Source organism: Ceratotherium simum, chromosome 9 (assembly GCF_057802395.1).
Source record: "Ceratotherium simum simum isolate JZ-2026a chromosome 9, ASM5780239v1, whole genome shotgun sequence".
Classification (NCBI taxonomy): domain Eukaryota; kingdom Metazoa; phylum Chordata; class Mammalia; order Perissodactyla; family Rhinocerotidae; genus Ceratotherium; species Ceratotherium simum.
The window spans coordinates 64704203-64721618 of NC_141908.1; the positions used below are offsets into that span (position 1 = coordinate 64704203).

Sequence of the window (17416 nt, forward strand, 5' to 3'; positions counted from 1 at the left end):
AGAACATTTAAAATGCCTCTTCAGAGAACATCATAGCAAAGCCAAGATAAAAGTATTATTACTGTGCACCTATAATCTCTTTAGTGGAATACATAACAAAATTTTTATAAAAAATATTTTGATCATCTTTGGAAGACTTTATTTATTTTTTTTGGTGAGGAAGGTTAGCCCTGAGCTAACATCTATTGCCAATCCTCCTCATTTTGCTGAGGAAGATTGGCCCTGGCCTAACATCCATGCCCATCTTCCTCTACTTTATATGTGGACGCCTACCACAGCATGGCTTGATAAGTGGTGCGTAAGTCCGTGCCCGGGACCCAAACCTGCAAAGCCCAGGCTGCTGAAGTGGAGTGTGTGCCCTTAACCACTATGACACCAGGCCGGCCCCCGGAAGACTTTAGTTTTAGGGACCTATAAAACATAGGTTTTTAAAAACATGATACACATACATCATAACGGAAGAATAAGTTAATCAGTTTTACTCCAAGCATAGCTGAACTGGCACTTGCACATCCATTATCACTCATTCAGTGGAAGTGCTATTCTTTAAAGGAAGAAGAGGAATCTGTTGGAAAAGAGATTATTAGTACAACCCCATGATGTGTTGGTCTTTAAGCTAGCCTTCAAAATGATTAAATAGGAAAAGATATACAGGACAAAAAGGAAGGAAAAGAAATACTCATTACAGAATTGGGACAACAGGGTTAAAGATGAGAAAAGGAAACATGAGGAAAAGAATTTAAGTAAAGACTAGAATGAACAAATAGAATTGATTGTCTTAATGTTTTTAGTTTTAGGAATTTCAATAACGAAAGCTCATCCCTCCATCTTACACCAGTGGTTTTGTAGTGCAGCAAACATGGAGAAGAGCATTCTCTGTTCCTCTCTGGATTGTCTTTCATGTCCCCAAATAACTCATATGAAGCAAAGAGCTGATATTCAACAATGTCTTGAGTGTGAGGTAGAAAAGTGTGATGGTACCTGTTAACCATATTTTTTGAAATACATAATGTTAATAGATAAATTATGTCTGTGATTAATTGAATATTTTACTTTTCACTACAATATTTTTGTATAACATAGATATAATTAAAACCATAGTTTCCTAACAACACAATTGTCTAAAACTTAAGAACATGAGGTTTCATCTGAAAAAAGAAGGATAAATAAGTTTGAGTGTTTAATATTTTAGTTTTAGAGCCTCTGGGGGTATGTAGTATTTTGAACTCAGAAATGGAACATCAAAAAAGGAATTTTAATAAATAAAAATTTTATTTTGTATTTTAGAAGTATGATTTAAATATATTATTAAAAAGATGACTCAGTAAAGCTTATGGATCATATGATCCTTTCCTTTGAAATTATTTCCAAATTTATAATATAAGAACAATTATTTTCAGCAATTTGAAAGTGTTCTATTTACAAATACTCATTCTCCTTTCTCTTCTTTCTTCATCTTGTCTCCCCTCCGACTCAAAGTTTCAAAGAAACTGAAACAAGTGACATTAGTTGATTTGCAATACTTTATAACTAACTTTCCCTTTTACAAATGTGGGTTCAAATGCACTTTAAGTCATAAGGGGAATGAGTCAGATGACCCCAATTTGTTCTTCTGTGACTTTCTGTGTTGATTTCAGAATGACTCTTGCCAAACTCTATTTGGGAGGAGTCCAGTGGTGAAATAACAGGAGTTGAAACCTACTTTTTCAGAACATGACTTTAGCTACTATTGATATTTTCTCATTTTCTTCAGTTAAAAAATTCAGTGAAGGTTAGCAAGAGAGCAAGGACCCAATCTTGGAGACGACCAACATGTACTTGAAACTAGTTATAATTTCTCTTGTCTGTGTGTGTGTGTGTTTGTGTGTGTACATGCATGTGTGTATTTACAAGGTCACAATTGATATTTTAATATATATATTTTTTTTGGTGAGGAAGATTGGCCCTGAGCTAACATCTGTTGCTAATCTTCCTCTTTTTGCTTGAGGAAGATGGTCCCTGAGCTAACACCCATGCCAGTCTTCCTCTACTTTGTATATGGGATGCTGCCACAGCATGGCTTGATGAGTGGTGTGTAGGTCCTCAGGATCCGAACCTGTGAACCCCGGGCCGCTGAAGCAGAGCGCGCAAACTTAACTACCACGCCACTGGGCTGGCCCCAATTTATAATTTTTTCTTTTTTACTAATAAAGTTCATTTAACACCAAAATGGGATTTTTCCATTATAGATATTTAAGAAGATTGGCTATGGATCCTGTTTTAGTCAATTTGGACTGCTATAACAAAGTACCATAGTCTGGGTGGCTTATAAATAATAGAAATCTATTTATTTCTCCACAGTTCTTGAGGCTGGAAGTCCAAGATTAAGGTGCTAGCACAGCTGAATGAAGGCCCTCTTCCGGGTCCCAGGCTTCACATTGTACGTTCACATGGTGGAAGGGGCTAGGATCTCTGTGGGGTCTCTTTTATAAGAGTACTAATCCCATTCATGAGGGTTCCATCCTCATGACCTAAGCACCTCCCAAAGGCCCCACCTCTTAATATCATCACACTGGGCATTAGGATTTCAACATATAAATTTTGGGGTGACACAAACATTCAGACCATAGCAGAGCCTAAAAATTGAAAGCATTTCCACAATGCCATTGCTTTTAAATCATTAATAAAAAGTTAAATATGTGTAAATGAATTTATTTAAATATATTGGTTTTACCCTATATAAGGAGGTCATGGGGCATTAACTGATAAAAGTCATACTTTGACATTTGGCATTTTGATGTGATACTACATAGAAATGATGGACAAATATAAACATTTTTTTCAATATATAATTAACCCAAAGACAGAAATTACTCAAGTGGCAAAAATGAGGAGAAATTTTCAAGCCAGTGCCATAAGAAAGAGCTAAAGTCACGGGATTCTGCGTGACAGGGAGGTTGAAATAGCATATCAGCCTTAAAGGTTGAAGGCTGAGAGTTTAGCATCCAAATGGGGATTGGAGGTAGGGCTTCAACAAAGACAGAACCTGGTAAGGTCTCCTCTATCTGTGAAACAGGAACTATCTAAACTTTGCCGCCAGTCTAGGGAAGTAATAAGGAATACTGTTATTTATTAGGAATTATGGTTAAGAAGAAAAACAAAGTTATCTTAGAGAAATTAAAACCCAATTCAGTGACAGACTATGACATTGACTTCCTTCATGGGACACAATCCTAAATTAAGAAATTAACTGGGGCACCAGCAGAAACAAAAATAGAAACTTGTTATTCTGTTCCTTCCCAAAATATTATTTAGGTTTTATTGGCTTATACAGAAGAGACAACTCATTGGGATATTGAAATTTTATTTTTAATAATCGCCCCAGTTGGATTCTGGAGATCCACATTTATATATCTCTGTCTGAGACTGACAGACAACCTTCCAGTTTCTACCACTGCAGCCATCAAATGGATGCTGTTTTTGTGGAGGACATTAATTGGTTCTTCAGAGTCCTATGAGTGTCTTCCCCTTGTGTTATCTCTGACGTGGAAATCTGGCTTTGGTTCTAACCCTCGCCTTTCCTCTTTAGCTTTTGCCATAGTGCGTGTGCTGATAATGCAACAGAAGGCTTTCGAAAATTCTGAGAAACTCACTCACTCCCTGTGAAGACAAATGGTGAAAGTGTTGGCTGTTTCACTGACATTTCTTCTCTTAGCATGATTTTTCCTGTCCCTGTTTCCATATCCCAGCAACATCAGGCTCTCTCCTGGCCAAATAAATGGCTTGGATAAGTTTAGATGAGACATACTCATGATTACCTAACTTGGAGGGAAATAAGTGGTTTGGACAACCCCAATTTATTTTAGTGACTCTCTTTCTTTCTCTGTTTCCTGGCTTCAGGGAGAGAAAACCACATTTCTTCCACAGGAGGGGTGCATGAGGAGAAATAAAAACTTCATGAATTATGCATCCCGCAAAAATTCACCTTCTATTTTCCTAACCCTCCTCTTATATTGAATAAGGAGTGGGGATAGTAGTATTGGTTCTGCAGTATAATTACCTTTCAGCAGTCCTTCCATGGGTGGGTGACGTCAATAGCTGGAAAATCAGCGCTTTTAGACTCAAGGTGCTTAGGGCTTTTGCCTTAACTATGAGGCTTAGAATCCACTTTTGGTACCTAGGACCAAATAACAAATTGTTATAGAAGAGTTAGAACAAAATAAACACATTTTCAGAAAAATTAGGACTGAGAGGATTATTACTCAGAAGTTTACTAAAGGAGACACCAAATGATGCGCTTTGAAAAGAAGGATAAGAAATACAGAAGAATAGGATGCAAGAATCAAAAACTGATTAACATATGGATTAACATGTCTGCAAAAAAATTGACTAACCTATAGATGAATCTAAATAAGCAATAGATGCTTATGGTGACTAATCCTGAATGCCTCAGAAAAAGGAGGCTCAAATTGCATGGGAAAATCAGAGATAAATGACTGGAGTTCAAGCTTTCTCAGATCCTTTGATTTCCTGGAGGGACACAGCAATACTGACTAAACTTTCAGTCTGCTGGTTCAAGAATGCATGCTAAATATTTAAGGATAAACACTATAAGGAGAGCAATAGAGTGTAAAACAAAAACAGATCAACAAAAGACTCTATTGCTCAATAAAGGAAAGAGGAAGAATATAAGCAAATAAACAGCAGGGGAAATAAAAAACAAAATGAGATATTAAAAACAAGTAAAAACAGAACAGCAATAATAATAAATGCTAAACTACTAAATTTAACTAAATTTAGATTTAAATCTAAATTTACTTCTCAAGAGATAGGTAGTTTCAAATTGGATTTTAAAAATCCAGTTGTATGCTGTTTATAAGAAATAGTACTCTGCTGTGGCAGTCTGGAGTTCGCAGGTTTGGATCCTGGGCACGGACCTACACACTGCTTGCTCATCAAGCCATGCTGTGGTGGTGTCCCGCATACAAAATAGAGGAGGATTGGCACAGATGTTAGCTCAGCAACAATCTTCCTCAAGCAAAAAGAGGAAGATTGGCAACAGATGTCAGCTCAGGGCCAATCTTCCTCAAAAAAAAAAAAAAAAGAAAGAAAGAAATACATCTAAACATGATGATACAGAAAATATTGAAATGGAAGAACATATGTTAGCAAAGATGAACCCAACTAAATCTGCTTTTGCAATGTTAACAAAAAGCAAAATAAACTTTGAACCAAAAAGGATTTATGGTGAAAGGATGCCATAATTCACTAGAAAGCTACAACAATTCTGAGTTGTACATATGCTGTGTACATATGTTGAAAAACATATAATACCTTGAAAAATGCATAAAGCAAAAATTGATAGTATTAAAGTTGAAATTGACAAATTATCAATTTTACTGGGCGATTTTGATACAACTTTTTCAGAAAATGGCAGATTGCATATATAAAAAATCAGGATGCATACAAAACGTTAGGGAAACAAATTATTTTCCAACACCCATGGAATATTTAAAAAATTTATTTAAAAAACTTACACACAATAAAATTTGCTCTGTTTAGTGCACAGTTCTATGAATTTTGACATATCCATACTGTAGTATAAACACCACCACAATCAAGACAGAGAATAGTTCTATCACTCCAGAAAAAATTACCTCATGCTACACTTTGTAATCAAACATTTCCCCCATATTAATGTCTGGCAACCATTGATTGGTTCTCTTTCCCTATAGTTTTGCCTTTTCTAGAGAGTAATATGTATGGAATTATATGGTATATAACCTTTGGAGAAAGGCTTTTTTCTCTTAGGATAATGCATTTGAGATTTGTCAATTTCTTGCAAGTATAAATAGTTCATTCCTTTTTATTGCTGAGTGGCATTTCATTGTATGGATGTACTACAATTTATTTATCTATTCCCCAGTTCAGGGACATTTGTGTTGTTTTCAGTTTGTGGTGATACTAATAAAATTGTTTTAAAATTACCATAGTATTTGTGTGAATATAGTTTTCATTGCACTTGGGTAAATGCCACAGTGTGGTATTGCTGGGTTGTATGGTTTGTATGTTTAACTTCACAAGACACCATTTTCTAGAGTGGCTGTGCCATTGTACATTCCCACCAGCTATGTATGAGATTTCCTGTTGCTTTTCATCCTTGTTAGTACTTGGTATTGTCAGTTTTTTTTTAAAGGCATTTTAATATATGTGTATTGGTATCATATGATTTTTATTTTTATATTATCTTTTTCACAAACTACAGGATTCAATTTGTTGAGTGTCTGAGTCCATTCAGACTGCTGTAACAAAATACTACAAACAAAATACCAGGTAGCTTATAAACAACAGAAATTTATTTCTCACAGTTCTGGAGACAGGAAAGTTGAAGATCAGAGTGTCAGCTGATTCCATGTGGTGGCTGGTGAAAGCCCGCTTCCTGGTTCACAGAGCATGCCTTCTTGCCGTGTCCTCACATGGTGGAAGGGTCTAGGGAGCGCTGTGGGATGCTTTTATAATACCATTCACGAGGGCTCCACCCTCATGACCTAATCACCTCCCAAAGGTCTCCACCTACTAATACCATCACCTTTGGGGGTTAAGATTTCAACATATGAATTTTAGGGGGACACAAACCTTCAGGCTCTAGCACTGAGGATCTTTTATGTTTATGTTCATGAGGGATAGTGCTCTGTAGTTTTCTTTTCTTGTAATACTTTTGATGAGTTTTGGTATCAAGGTAATGCTGGCTTCATAAAATGAGTTGGGAAGTGTTCCCCATCCCACTTCTATTTTCTGTAAGAGATTATGTGGAATTGGTATTATTTCTTTGTTAAATCTTTGGTAGAATGCACCAGTGAAACTATTTAGGGCTAGAGTTTTCTTATTTGGAAGGTTTTAAACTACAAAGTCAATTTTCTAATAGGTGGAGATATAGACTCTCCTATTGAATGAGTTTTGGTAATTTGTGTCTTTTAAGGAAGTGATCCCTTTCATTCAAGCTGTCAAAATCATGGGCATAGAGTTTTGTAGTATTCCTTTATCATCCTTTAAAATCTGTGGAGTCTGTAGGAGTATCCCCTCTGTCATGCCTGATATTGTGAATTTGTGTTTTCATTCAGTTCAAAATATTTCCCAAGTTCTCTTGAGACTTCTTTGACCCATGCGTCATTTAATTTTTTACATATTTAGGTACTTTATAGATATTTTTCTGTTACTGATGTTTAGAGAACATAATTTATATGATTTAAATTCTTCTAAATTTGTTAAGGTTTGTTTTATGGTCTATCTTGTTCCATGTGTACTTGAAGAGAATGTATATTCTTCTATTATTGGGTAGAGTGCTCTACAAATGTCAATTAGGTCAAGCTGGTTGATAGCGTTGTTTAGTCTTTTATGTCCTTGCTCATTTTCTGTCTACTTGCTCTGCCATGTATATTAAATGTACATACACTGAAACTTTCCCAGAAAATTTTATATATTTTGCTTTCAAAAGTAATATATATTTAGTGAACTGAGAGGAGATAAATATCAAATTATATTTGTTCAGATATTTACCACTTCTTTTGCTTTTCCTTTATTCCTGAAGTTCCAAGTTTCCCTCTGGTATAATTTTCCTTAAGTATTTTATTTGAGTTTAAATTGTTTGTGGTTTGAAAAGCTTCTTGAATTTTTTCTATAAATTTATGTTTCTCACCAAACTTAAAGTTTTTTCAGCCATCACATCTTCAAATGTTTTTTTGCACCAACCTCTTTCTCCTTTACTTCAACATACTCCAGCGACACAAATAATAGATCTTTTGATATTATTGTCCTATTATCCTTAGGTCTCTGGTCATTTTGTTTTCAATCTTTTTCTCTGTTATTTAGACTGGATAATTTTTACTGATTTATCTTCAAGTTCTCTGCCTTTTTCCTCTGTCACCTCCATTCTTCTATTGAGCCTATCTAGGGAATTTTAAAATTTCAGGCATTATATTTTTCAGTTTTAAAATTTCTATTTTATCCTTTTTCTTTTTCCAATAGTTTCTGTTTCCCTATTAAGAAAGCCTAGACTTCCATTCATTTCAAGAGTGTTCACCTTTACCTTACGGAGGACTGTTATAATAGCTGCTTTAAAATCTTTATTCCAGCGTCTTGGATTTGACATCTGTTGATAGTTCTTTCCCTGGAAAGCTGGTCTGATTTTCCTGGTTACTTGTATGTTGAGCATTTTTGGATTGTATCTTCAACATTTTGAATAATTTGTTGTCAATTTGTGGACATTGAGGGTATAATTCCCAGGCTCACCCCCAGACTCTGCATCTTGTTAAAATCCTCTGAAGAAAGTTGAATTTTTTGTTTACCAGTCAATCAACCCAATTAGGTTCAGACCTCGAGTTCTATCTTGCCTTCTGTGCGTGACAGTTCTAATGTCAGTTCAGGTTTTAAAGCTTTTACTGTGCTGAGTCAGTCAAGGATTAGTGTGGGGTTTGGGACTGGTTCACAGAGGAATTCTCAAAGCTTTTGCTATGATTCTTTGGATGTGTTCCATGCATGCAGAGTTTGGGGGTGAGCCTTGGAATTTCCTTCTTCAGTTCTCTCTTTTCAGGATTTTCCCTCACACTATGTGGCTCCCAGGAGCCCCCTTTCCCAGTCCCTCTGGCCAGAAAGATAGGCTTCTCTCAAAGTTGTTGTCTCCTACACTGCTGTACAGTTCTCTGTAACTAGATACACTCTGGGGAGAAGTAGTGAAAAAAAAACCACAGAAAGTGAAAATAGGAATTCCTCTCACACTCTTTACACAGCAGAGGCCTATTTCCCTGGTTCCTCCATCCAGTGACGGGTTTTCTCAAGGTTTTCAGGGCTTGCACCCCTGCTGCTGCCTCCACAGGCACTGAAGCGCCCTGGGGCAGAGTCAGAAAACAGAGAGAGGAAAAAATATATTGATTTCCCCCAACCGTCCACATTCTCTGGCTCACAGGGGTCCCGTTTCCCAGTCCCATGGCTAGCAAAACAGGTTTTTATCAAAGTTTTTGCTGTCTGTGCGTGTGGTATAGCTTCTGAATGTGGCCCATTTTTAAGTTAAAGCCAGAAGATCTTGGAGGAAAACAGTCCTAGGAAACTCATCATTGCCATACTGGTGGTTTTTCAAGTTTGACTTCTCTCCTCTATCTTCTTGCTATTATTTACTTTTCAGAGTCCTCAGATAGTTGTTTTAGTGTTTTTTCCAGAAGTTTTAACCATAATCAGAGAGAAAGAAAGGTTCTAGCAGGCTTATTCCATCTTGGCTGGTACCAGAAGTCTGTCCAGAGAGTATATTTAAAAATTGTTCATGTACTTTGGCCACAAAGAAAGTTTCTAAGAGTTGTTAACACAGAAACCATGATCTCTGAGAACAATCTAGAGAATAATATCAAAACACATGCATAATTCAAAGAAAAAATCATATTGAAAATTATAAACTATTTAGATCTGAAAAACAACAGAGGCAGAACTAACAGACTATAGCAAAGATTACACTTAGAGGAAAAATTTTAACCTTAAAAGCCTGTAGAGAAAAAAATTGGAAATTTATTAGCTAAATGTTTAACTCAAGAAGTTAGAAAAATCATAACCATTAAAAATAGGGTCCGGCCCCGTGGTGTACGTGCGCTCCGCTGCTGGCGGCCTGGGTTCGGATCCTGGGCACGCACCGACGCACTGCTTGTCAGGCCATGCTGTGGTGGCATCCCACATAAAGTGGAGGAAGATCAGCTCGGATGTCAGCTCAGGGCCAGTCTTCCTCAGCAAAAAGAGGAGGATTGGTGCGGATGTTAGCTCAGGGCTGATCTTCCTCACTAAAAAAAATAAAAATAAAAAATAAAAAAAGTAGAAAGGAGCAAGAATGATAACAGAAACAAATGAATCTAGAAAACCAAGCCACAATAGAGAGAATCAGCATAATATAAAGTTTATTCTTTGAAAAGATTAAAAACTTTCACAAACCTCTGGCAACATTAATCGAGAAAAATCAGAGATAATCTACATTTTCATATTAAGTTAGTCATATATAACAATTTAAAATAAAAATGTAGATTTAATGAGTAATTTTGTAGAGACTATACCTTACCAAAATGCCTTCAAGAAGATATAGAAAACTGCACACACTTATATCCCCTAAGGAAATGGAATCAGTTAGTGGTCAAAAATCTACCAAGAAAATAGAAAAAGCAGGAGTCCTGGTTACTGACATACTTTTATCAAACCATCATGGAATAGTTAGTTACTAACTTTTAAATTTTTACAGAGAACAGAAAAGGAAGAAAAAGTCTCCCACTCTAGGTGCAGCCACTTACTATCTCTATATTCTTGGAGAAGTGCCTAGAATTCTCATTTGCTAAATGGGGATAATGACCAAAGTACCTACCTCATTAAACTGTGATAATTCAATGATAAAAAATGAAGTGCTGAGGGCAGGATCTGACACATAATAAGTGCAAAATAAATGTTAGCTAGTCTTTTCTTATTTTTATGGTACCGAAACCAAGAAAAGATCAAGGGATAAAAGGAAAGCTCTACTTCAGTATTACTACACATCTTATTAGTATAGATGTAAAAATACTAAGTAAATTTTAGCTAACTATATTCAGCAATGTATAAAAAATACATCAATATCAAATACTGTGTATTCTAGGATTTCAAGGATGATTTAACATTAAAAATTTTTAAAAATCTTAACGTATCACTGTATTAATAGTTTCAAGGAGAAAAAATTTGTCATCAATTCAATAGATGCAGAAAACCCATGTAATAAACACAACTCTCATTCATAAGGAAACTTTTAATAAACTGGGAACAGAAAGAAACTTGTCCACCTATCAAAGTGTATCTACCAAAAACCTGTAGCCATGTGAAACCTTACAAAATTTCCATTAAAGCTGGGAACTAGACAAGAATTTTATAAGAGTTTGTAACCAGCACGATAAGATATGAAAATAAGTAAGAGGGATGAGAATTGGAAAGGGAGAAACTAAATGGTCATTATTTGCAGATGATGTAGTTACACATAATAAACTATGAGATGCCATATAAACAAATTATTTGAACTAATAAAAGAATTCAGCAGGTTGCTGGATACAGAATCAAATACAAAAATCATTGGCATTCCTATTCATTCTCAACATCTTTAAACTATTATAGAAATGAAGACCAAATGCATAAGAGGAACAAAGACTGAAAGATATGTATATTTTTACTTGGAGGGTATGAAAATGCTGGAAAACTGGATGATAATGGATGAGAAGACAATATTGTAAGGATATAAATTCTCCCCACATTAATTTATAAATCCTATACAATGTCAGTTAAGCTGGTTCTAAGATTCCTGTGGAACAAGAAAGGGCCAGGAGTATCTAAGCCTCTTTTGAAGAAGAAATGAGAGGAAAATTCTTTGCAGATATAAAGACATTATAAAACTATAAGTATTATTCTATCTTACTATTTGCACAAGGCTAGACAAATCAACCAACGGAAAAGTATAAAGATCCCAGAAGAAGACTTAATGCATATGTAAGAACTCAGTAGTGGTGGAATTACTAATTAGTTGTGAAAGAACAAAGTTTTTAACAAATGGTACTGGGTAAAATTAATTATCCTTATTTAAAAAATTCTCAGTTTACATCATATTAAAAATAAATTCCAGATGGGGCAAAGACCCAAATGTGCAAAAAAATTCTTTAAAACTTTGAAAGGAAATATAGCAGAATATCTTATTTTAAATAGGACTATAATAAGCACAAAGCTGAAAGGAAATCATTGATAACCCTGTCAAAGTGCAAGGCTCTACTATAAAATACTCTGAAGAAAGTTAATAAAAAGTAAAAATCTGAAAGAAATAATTTATAACACATATAAGTAACAAGAAATTGATATCTTATTATAGTAAAAATATCTTCTCAAAATGAATAAGACCAATTACCTAATTGAAAAGTGGGGAAGTAATATGAACTGAAAATTCTATGAACAAAGAAGCTAGAATGGCAGATGGGTGAAAAGATTTTTAATCTGAAGAGTTGAGAAGGAAATGGAATGTGTTTGAAAATGGGATTTTGTTTCACATTCACCACTGGCAGATCTCTGACAATTAAAACCTCTGACAAAACGCAGCTTTTGGAGGTGTGGGGAAAAAACTCTAATATCTTGTTGGTGGTAGCGTAAACCGATCAGCCACTTTGGAAAAACACTTAGACAGTATCAAGCAAAGTGGATTAAGAGTACAACGCATTTTCCAGAAATTCCACTTTTAGGTAGATGCTTTAGAGAAACACTTGTGCATAAACATGCAGAGACATGTGTAAGACTATTCCTTGCAGCACAGTTGTTAAAAGAAAAAGATTGGGAAATCATCTAAATATTTACTGATGAAGAAATTATTAAGTAAATTATGGTATATATATTTTTTAATCCAGCAGTTAAAATAAGTGAACTAAGCCTACATGCATCAACTTTGGTACATTTGGAAAGCATAATGTTATACATATTAAAAATTAAGAGGCAGGTATATATTATACAAAATTTAAAATAATGTAAAATACACCTATAATTTTGATGGCTCTATACATATATGGTAAGAGTAATAAAAACCAATATAGGAAGGATATACAATCTATTAACATACTGGTTATCTCTGGAAAGGGAGGGAGGCAGGTAGAAGGAGAGGCGACGTGAAAGGGGCTTTTCTTGTATCTGCCATTTTTCATTTCTTTCCAAAAGTTTCTGAAACAGTTAAAATTTTAACCTTTGTAAAATCTGGGTGTAGGATACAAACTTATTCGTAAATGTTTGAAATATTTCATTAAAAAGGAGAAAAATGTAAAAATTGATGAACAAAAAGAAGTATAGCAACTTTCTATGTATTCTGTGCTGAATGACGCAAAGCTCTAATAGCCATGGTGTCAAACAGCAGAGTTTCAAATTTCTGTTGACTTTGCATGTGAACCGAGGCTGAGCCTCACAGAGGGAATGTATAAACTAGAGGTCAAAACGGAGAAGGAGGGAGGTTACCGCTATTGCTAATTAATAAAAAAAAAAAAAGAAAAGTATCTACAGGATTCCTCATACAAACTCATGTAACTATGAGGCTGCTGTAGAAACTAGGCACAATATGTGATTATTTTTTATACTTACTTTGCTCCTCTGGGAAAGGAGGGAAAGTTTTTGCAAAACACACATTTAGTTGAAAAATGCTGTGCTAATATAAAGTCATATGGAGTAGTTTTATTTTCTCTTCCAGAATTAGTTTATCTAAATAATTTAAAGCATATAACTCAGAGAATGTACTGATGCTGGATTTAAATCTTTAAATTTTCTGGGTTCTCTACCAACATTTGACTTAGTTTAAAAATTTAAATGCTAAATTGAATTGACTAAATGAGGTACAGCATACTATTTTAGTTTTTGTCAGGTCAGCTCTCTCTCTCTCTCTCTCACATACTCACACACACACACACCCCAAATTCCAAAACAAAAACTTCCACAGATTATTCTTTTATTTTAAATAACATTAAATGAATATTGATAAATATTAGGTACATATTACCAGAATTAGCCATTCAGATCAATTAAAATGGTTGTGTATGTTACCCTGCAGGATGCTTTTTAAAACTTAATATAATTCTGTTATATTAAAATATTAAATAATTACTCTGCCTGTGAGAAGTAGTTAGGGTTAGCTGGTGCGATGGTTAATTTTATGTATCAACATGGCTAAGCTATACTGCTCAATTGTTTGGTCAAACGCCAGTCTAGATGTTGCTTTGAAGGTATTTTTTAAATGTAACTAACAGTTAAATCAGTAGACTTTTTGGGGTAAAGCAGATTACTCTCCACGTGGTGGGTTGGGCCTCATCCAATCAGTTGAGACCTTAAGAGAAAAGACTGAGTTTCCTGAAGAAGGAATTCTCTTCCAGACTGCAACATAGGAACCCTACCTGCATTTCCAGCTGGCTGACCTGTGACATTTGGACTCAAGCCTGCAACATCAACTCTTACCTGATTTTCCAGCCTGCTGGCCTGCCCTAAGGATTCTGAACTTGTCAGTCCCCACAGATCATATGAGCCAATTTCTTAAAATCAGTCAATGACTCTCTCAATCTCAGTCTCTCTCTCTTTCTCTCCGTCTTACTGGTTCTGTTTCTCTGGAGAACTCTGATGAATACAGCTGGTTATTAGGCAGTTGAAATAAGTGATCACCAATATCAGAATTTTCCAACTGTTTTAACACATCCTACGTACACAAATTTTTGCAAATGCCTAGAACATATTGGGTGAACAGGACAGTTTTTATGCCGCAAATAATTTAACTCCACTTACTGTACACACTGGAAAAGAGTTGCCCATACTTCGGATTTAAAGTACACAAACAATTCCCTAGGGCCTAAGCCGAATTTCTCTATGTGACTCTCTCCCAGTAGCTTTCCCCTCTTCCATGACATACATACAAAGAGCAGAAGGAAGGCCCTTTATCAAGAAGGGCCGTCCTGATGGAAACAGAGCTGAACGAACATGAACATGCACAGTAGTAGTATATGTAAAGCTATTTCATAGAGTGGCAAGGAAACAGAAAAACAGAAAAGTGAAGGGGAAAGCGAGTCTTTGGGATATCAGCTGTCAACCATCAACAGGGAAAGAGAAATAATTTTCTAATTTCTGTAGGACCTGGAGATAAAACAGAGTGGCCTCCACACACATTCAGTCTGTGTGAACTGAAGTAGGAGTGAAAAAAAAGGCTTTGAACCCACTGGAGGAAGAAGGAGGATGTTAACAACTCCACCCTTTCCTCCTCCTTGTTCTTGAATCTTTCTTTGTGTTCTATTTTGTGATCTGGACACTTGGGAAATGACTTTTCTGGAAAGAGCAATTAGAATGTTTGCAGAGGGGAGCGGAGAGGGAAGTTGAATAATAAGTGCAAATTTTAAATGGCAGAACATAAGATTTACTAGGGTTTCCTACACACCCAGGTCTGCCAATAAATAGATGAGATCAGTTTTCTCATCTGTGAAGTAAAGGAATTGGATGTCTCCACTAGATGATCTCTCCAGTCCCTTCCAGTTTAAAAAGTCTATGAAAATGGACAATGCAGAGAAGAAAACAGTTGGGTCTCTTATTCTCCCTCATCCACAGAACAAAGAGAATTATAATTTGGTTTGTTTTTTCCTTATGAAGAGTGATTGTTACATGAATAAAGACCAGAAAATAATTTATTTCATAAAACTAAATTAACAAAACATAACTCCCAATAGACTATGGGGTCAGCCAAAAGTTTAATGGCACTATTTACTTGTATTTTTAGCTTTTCCAACATAAAGCTTGGTTCATATTAGTTAATTTAAAGAGGAGCCTTGCAAAATATTTAATTTTAACAGACGAATAAAAAATTGTTTCAAAACCTTTCTCCATTTTCTGTCTGTACAATTTTTGAAAATTACCATAATTTTTATGAGCCCTAATTTCTTCATCTTTAAAACTGGAATAACAACTTCCTGTCAAGGTGGTTATATATATTATACATATTAAATGAAACATTATATGTGAAAGTCCCTAATATACCCTGAACATATTTTGAACTGTTCTCTTCAAAATGTTCTCCTCCTTCCTTCTTCTGTATTCCCCATCCTGATGATCTATCCATCACATTTTCTCTGTTGCCAAGCTAGAAAGCTGGGAGTTACCCTAAATCAATATTTTCAAACTGCGGTAATATAATCAATTTATGCAGCCAATATTTAAAAATAGAAATGATAGAATATAAAAAATAGTAGAGACCATTGCACATAGTAAAGGTACGTATTATTCCGTAAAACTTTTGTGTCATTGAAGTGTGAGGCATGAGGGAGGGAGGGTCTTCCTGGCGTGATGTGTATTACTTGACATGGGTTACAGCAAAAAATGTCTGAGAAACAGTATCCTAGGATATGCTGTCTTTCTCCTATGTTCTCCAGCTTATGAATTTTATCTCCTAAAGAAGCTTTCTGATCTATACGCCTTTCTATTTTCTTCCACTGCTTCAGGGTAAGCCCTAATCATTTCAGTTTCCTTATCATCAGACTTTTCCATGCTGAAAACTGCTACTCAAGAGCTCTTCCTAAAGTGTGTATCTAAACAGGTTAACCTCAAGACAGATTCTAATTTTTAGGGTGAGAGGCCAATGTTTAATTACCATCATACGTATGGGGGCATTACAAATATATGGTTGTAAAATAAAAGAGTACCTCAGACACTTCTTGGTCCGCCTCATACCCTTCTCAGCCTCAGATCTGATTACAGCCTCAGCTTGGGGGACGTTAGTTCCTTGCAGGATTCCACAGTTCACTTTGCAGTGACAGCGTTTCATCTCTAGTACACATCCTTTGCTTTCTGTCCCACAGCCACGCCGAGCTGCGGAGGGAGATGCCAGTGGGAGGCTGCTTGTCACACATGCAGGTACCGTTAAGGACATGTGCCACACATGCAGGTACCGTTAAGGGCATGTGCATGCGTGTGTGTGCGTGCGTGCTCCTGCGTCGTGAAGTTAAGGTGCCCATCAATAATGGGGGATGGGAGCTGCTCGATGCATGCTTCCTCCTCCCTATCCTTGCATGGAAGAGTCTGTGAGGTCTTCTACGTGCTACTCAGAAAAAGTCCAGGTAGTACTGAGCCCCAGCTGCTAATACGGATGGTCAACCCAATAAATCGCCCTCGCTTTGGCTTTTCCACTGTTCCTGTTTCACTCTTAGTCTCTCCTTTTTGCTCCTGTGGAATCATCTCCCAAATAAAGTATCTGCACACAACTCCTACCTTGAGGCTCTGCTTTCCGGGGGGAAACTAAACTCTTTTTCTTGACGCTCCATCATATCTGTACAAATTACAAAGCAAACAATATTTGTGCACTGAGAAAAAGTTTCTTGAAACATTATAGAGTTTGGAGAATATAAAGGTACTCAATCTTTTGGAATAAGTTCTCTCAAAATCTGGTCTCTACCTCTCGTCTCATTTTTACTGTTTCGTCATAGGTACTCCACGCTCAATCTTAATTCTGTGATTTATGGTTTCTGAAATATGCCTTGCTTTCTCTTGCCCTGTACTTTTGCACAAACTGTCTCATCAAAATGTGCTAGAGATGATGGGTTCCCCATAAGAGAAAAAAAATCATGAATTATAGTCTTTATATCCCAAGCAACTGCCCAATCGTCTGGCACAAAGTAATAGGCAAGAAATGTTTGTTAAGTGAATGAATGAATAATTTACACACTATACGTTGCATTCTAATTTTTGGTTTACTGATTTCTTCTCTCCTCCGTCTGCAAGGAGGCTTTTTGAGGTCAGTTAATTAATCTTCTTCTTGTATCCCTAGCTTAAGGCCAGGAACAAATTATGGACTTGATGAATGTTTACTAAATGGATGAATGACAGGATATTGCTTAACATACTGTGTCTTAAT

General features: G+C 35.8%; 1 long non-coding RNA gene across 1 annotated transcript; it reads right to left on the reverse strand.

Annotated features, from left to right (window-relative positions):
* Nucleotides 1-3364: 3364 nt before the first annotated feature.
* On the reverse strand, nt 3365-6411 carry LOC147916322 (uncharacterized). Its single transcript, XR_015553115.1, has 3 exons — nt 6346-6411; nt 4040-4156; nt 3365-3639 (listed from the first exon to the last, which is right to left on the reverse strand). It is a non-coding gene; the product is annotated as an uncharacterized LOC147916322 (long non-coding RNA).
* Nucleotides 6412-17416: the final 11005 nt, after the last annotated feature.